This window comes from Octopus sinensis, linkage group LG5 (genome assembly GCF_006345805.1).
Source record: "Octopus sinensis linkage group LG5, ASM634580v1, whole genome shotgun sequence".
Classification (NCBI taxonomy): domain Eukaryota; kingdom Metazoa; phylum Mollusca; class Cephalopoda; order Octopoda; family Octopodidae; genus Octopus; species Octopus sinensis.
In genome coordinates, this window is record NC_043001.1 from 32,836,100 (window position 1) to 32,842,407 (window position 6,308).

The following is a 6,308-nucleotide window of genomic DNA, read 5'->3' on the forward strand; positions in this document are numbered from 1 at the left end:
AAGCACCTGTTTGCCTGTCCCTTTTTTCTATATACAATATATATACTGAACTTTACGAAGTTTCCTGCCGGTAATCGGCTATATTTACATACCGAATTCTACCAGTAAATAATTGGGGTTTTTTTTAAAGCCTTTATAGAAATTATTTACTCTTATTATTATATGTATATATATATATAGATATATATATATGTATGTATATATATATATATATATATATATGTATGTATATATTATATATATATGTAGTATATATATATATATATGTATGTATATATATTATATATATATATATATATGTATGTATATATATATATATATATATATATATATATGTATGTATATATATATATATATATATATGTATGTATATATATATATATATATGTATGTATATATATATATATATATATATATATATATATATATATATAGTATGTATATATATTATATATATATGTATGTATATATATATATATGTATGTATATATATAATATATATATGTATGTATATTTACCGTATATGAAAACTAGATGGTAGGCAAAAACATATTTCTTGTCTGATACCATCAGAAACAGGAAACTAACATAAAAATTCTATTATTTAATTCCAACTTCATGAAACTTTTGTTGAGGTTCCAGTTACGTAGAATTACACGAATACTCTGAAATGCTTTAATATTTTAGCTAATGCCTCTGGTGTTTTGGCAGTTTCCATGTAGCAGAACATCGGTAATAGAATAAGAGTAGAATCACATAATTAAATATGTTCTTTTAATTATTTATTAATACAATAATTCATAAATATGTTTCAACTATTTCCTAGGAAACTTTATCGGTGACTGAAGCATATATTTACAAAGATGTACTATCATGATTACCTTTCATCTTTTTTTGCCTTTGCACCCAATATCAGAAACGTGCTATATTCTATATTATAATTATATATTATTTCAATGAAAATAGTGCTTAGTATATTGAGATATTATACATATATTTCGTTTGGTTATATATTTATTTTTATACTCAGCCTAGTTTTAAATTATGTATGGTGCAAATGTCTAAGTTTGATGGCATTTTGCAAATAACTGAACGTGATGCATATATAATTTCGAAAATGATTTTCAATGTCGAGCATAAAAGAAGCGAAAATGTGACGTGTTACATTTAGTGTTCTTCAATATTAATGATAAATAATAATTGGTATCTTTTCTCATGTAATATGTTTATAAATATCCTAATATATCTATGAAGAATCCACGTCACAACAGTGTTACACTCTTGCAGTGTTAATCTTTTGATAATATTGCTTACTATACACGCTCTCTCGACTAATAACTATATATATTGTTATGCTTTACATGAGTCAGTCATGGGACTGCGGCCATCCTGGAGCACCGACTGGAAGGATTTGGTCAAACGAATCGATCCCAGTACTTATACTGGTACTTATACCATCCTAATTTTTATCGAACTCTTGGTTATTGGGATGTCGCCAAACCAAAAGTGGTTGTTACTCTCTCTTTTACTCTTTTACTTGTTTCAGTCATTTGACTGCGGCCATGCTGGAGCACCCCCTTTAGTCGAGCAAGACACAAAGACACACACACATATATATATTTAGGCATGTATCAATATATAAATATAGATACACATATTTTGTGTACTCAGTTGACTCAAAAGGAATTGGTCGGCGCGGAGCTATGCTGGGAGACACTTGCCAGGGTGCCGCGCAGTGGGACTGAACGCAACACTACGGGGTTTCAAAGCATGCCCCTTAACCAAATAAACATACCTTGTTCAATTCTAGCTTTTGCATTTTCCTTACGCATTTTGCTATTTGACGCCAGGTTTTTCTTTATTTTAACATCATCAATATATATATATATATATATATATATTATATATATATATATATATTTAGCAGTAGCAATAGAGTGACTCAAGGTCCAAGAGTTTCGGGTGCTGGCACTATCAAACTTGTAGGAGAACTATTTTATTTTGGCGGAACAGTATCTATGTATGTGTGATTTGCAGAGGGTTATATAACATGAAAATGCAAAACAAAAGCAAGTTGAAAATTACAAAGATGCATGTGTGACTTAACGCTATACAACCCCCTACTGCTTTTATCGACTTACAGTCTGGAGCGGATTACTGTAGGCTGACAGTCGAACTATTTCGTCCTAGCGTAGAAACACGCTGGGCTATGTTACTCCGCCTGCTCGGAGCTGGCAGCGAAAGGATACACATAGCAACTTCCGCCCAGCCACCACTGCTTTGACGCCAACAAGTTAACATGTCTTTATCAAGCTGTCCCAATGATCGTTGATCATATGTAGCGACATGCTGATATCTTCCTTGTATACACACACTGAACGACTCATTGCCTTATCTCTCATTATTAGTAGGCCACATACACCAATCACCATTAACCCAACGCATGGATTTTTTACTAAGTGTGTTAACCCTTTTCTACCAGCATCACTCCAGCAGATTACCATCTTTATTCGCATACATTGTGGTACACATCAATGTAAAAATTATAATTATCATCTTTGTCTCGTTTCAGAGCTGTTATTCTCTCTTTAAATAAATCTGTGGATTACGTTAACCCTAAAATATGCCATACGTTTGTATGTATGTACATACATAGAGACACGCGCACACACAGATATATATTTCTTTACTACCCACAAGGGGCTAAACACAGAGGAGACAAACAAGGACAGACAAACGGATTAAGTCGATTACATCGACCCCAGTGCGTAACTGGTACTTAATTTATCGAACCCGGAAGGATGAAAGGCAAAGTCGACCTCGGCGGAATTTGAACTTAACGGCAGACGAAATACGGCAACGCATTTCGCCCGGCGTGCTAACGTTTCTGCCAGCTCGCCGCCTACACACACACACAGATATATACGTCACGGACAACTTGTGGTTCCTCCGTTGATTAGCCGTATTTCATGTTGTCCGCTTCTCAAAAGAAAATAAAAAACTGTACATGCCTAATATGTGTGTGTATGTGATTCTTTTTATATGTGCGCCGCACATCTCTACGGGTTTGTTCTCATATGTTCGAATATATAAACGCATGTGCGTATACCTACGCTCATGCACATCCTTCTTTTCATGTATTTTGCAATGCGCATGCACATGCACAAACAGAAATAGACACTCTTTTGCTTAAGATAAACAATCTGAAATTTGAAAAAGAAAACTCGAAATTGTGCATATGCGACTCGAACGTAAAATATGCTTGCCACCTGCAGTATACGTCATAGTAGAACAACTCTATTTTACGACGATATTGTGTTTATAACACACGCGGTTCATTGGAACACGAGATTCTAAGACACCGGTGTTTCGATATTTGTTGTCTCGTCAGCAAGAATCCTCCGGACCTGTGAATCTAAACCGTATATGACGTTCGAAACGTAAGTGTTCGGGATTACCACGCGCCAGTGATCCGAGTGTTTTATGGATAGACTGTAGTCGTAAATGGGAGTCGGTCTCCTACGACGTAAATATCAGTGTCAAATAAATATTGTGTTTGAACCTGTCTGAACTTATAAGCAGAAAATGTGCAAATAATCATTCTACACACACACACACACACACACAACCACACACAGCACAACACACACACAAACACAAAGAGACAAACAGACACACACACAAACACGCACATAAACAAACACATATATATGACGAGAGAAGAATACATATATATATATATATATATATATATATATATATATATATATATATATATATATACATATATATAGTATATATATACAAAGATAGTCTCGTACGAAATGGCATGCATGTCCGCTATGTGAGTGTGGTTTTGCGTGTAATACGTGAATATGCATAAAATATAGACTGTGGATATGTGTGTGTGTGTGTGCGTGTATACACACACACACATATATATATATATAGAAAAATACATACATACATATATAATTATATACGTATTATATAATATATATATAGATAGATAGATAGATGTATGTCTAATATACATACATGTTGCATATATATATATGTATATATATATATATAGTATATACATATATATATATATAATATATATACCTATATATATATATAAGATATATATATATATATATATCTAATATATATATATATATACATATATAATATATATATATATATATTCACACACACACCCCACATATATATATATAGATATACACGCCACACACATATACAACACGTATATATTAAATCATAAGAAAAAGAGGTGAAGTGAATATTCAATACTCAGGCTATCAGAGGAGTCTAAAATAAGTAAGCTTTACTTAGTAATTGTATTGATTCACTTTATTTTATTTTGCTTTTATTTTATTCTTATTTTTATTTTCGGGAAGATACAAGAAATATCAATTCTAAGAGTAAAAGACATATAAACATTAAATTTCTAGAAATTTCTTCAGATTGCAAAGTAAGTGGAACATCGATTAACAGAATCAGAATATGGTATTGCGTTCTGAACATGTTGCTTGAAAAAAATTTTTTTTTTAATGATTTGTTGGTGTCACATTTTTGAAAATATTTCTTTTAGTTTGGTAATATTTCTTATAAGCTTGTAGATTAAAGAAGAAAAATAAACCATTATACATCTCAGCATAAGAAGAGAAATTTACCATGAATTCATGTATACATAGACATATAAATATCAATATACGAGGTATGTAGCTGTATACGTGCATATGTATATATATTCATATATATATATATATATATACCATACACATATATATACACACACACACACACACACACATATATATATATATTATATATATATAATATATGTATCTATGTATGTATATATATATATAATGTAAGTATTCATGTTTATTGAATGTAACATAAATACATATATATGCTTGTATGTATGCGTGTGCATACATCATACATGAACACACGCGCACACACACATATATATATATATATTATAATATAATATATATATATATATATATATATACACACACATGCAAACCCACGCACAGCACCTGAAGAACACAGAGTGGTTGTTAATATTCTTTTTCCACAGCTTGCTGATAGGTAAAGAATCGTATTAATTTGGAAAATACGGAAGAGAGCAGATGTCAATCATACATTGTACATCACATTGGGCAACAGTTTTTCATTTCGAAAACGGATTCCAAGACGCATCTCTCCAGAAAAATTAGATCATGTGCAGCATAACCTGGGAGAAATATAAATATTCACAGATTTATGTTATTTCAGTTTCTAATAATTTAAGTCTACATGGCGTCGAGCTGACAGAAATTTTTGCACGCCGAGCGAAATTCTTAGCTGTATTTCGTCTGTCTTTACGTTCTTAGTCCAAATTCCGCCGAGGTCGACTTTGAGTTTTATCCATTCAGGGTCGATTATATAATAAGTACCAGTTACGCACTCGGGTCGATGTTTAGCCCCCTGTGAGCAATAAAGAAATAAATATCTTATGTCTATAAAGCGGCGAGCTGGCAGAAACGTTAGCACGCCGGGCGAAATGCTTAGAAGTATTTCCTCTCTCTTTACTTTCTGGGTTCAAATTCCGCCGAGGTCGAGTTTTACTTTTAGTCTTTCGGAGTCGATAAATTAAATACTAGTTGCGTACTGGCGTCGATCTAATCGACTGCCCCTCGCCAAAAATGTCGGGCCTTGTGCCTAGAGTAGAAACAATTATATTGCATTTATAAGGCGGCGAGCTAGCAGAAACGTTAGCACGCCGGGCGAAATGCTTTGCGGTATTTCGTCTGCCGTTACGTTGTGAGTTCAAATTCCGCCGAGGTCGGCTTTACCTTTCATCCTTTCGGGGTCGATAAATTAAGTACCAGTTACGCACTGGGGTCGATGTAATCGACTTAATACCTATGTCTGTCCTTGTTTGTCCCCTCTGTGTTTAGCCCCTTGTGGGTAATAAAGAAATAGATATTTCGTCTGCCGCTACGTTCTGAGTTCAAATTCCGCCGGGATCAATTAAATAAGTACCAGTTACACACTGGGGTCGATATAATCGACTTAATCCGTTTGTCTGTCCTTGTTTGTCCCTTCTGTGTTTAGCCCCTTGTGGGTAGTAAAGAAGTAGGTATTTCGCTTGCCGCTACGTTCTGAGTTCAAATTCCGCCGAAATCGACTTTTCCTTTTATCCTTTCGAGGTCGATAAATTGAATACCAGTTGCGTAGTGGTGTCGATCTAATCGACTGTTCCTCACCAAAAATTTCGGGCCTTGTGCCTAGAGTAGAAAGATTATATT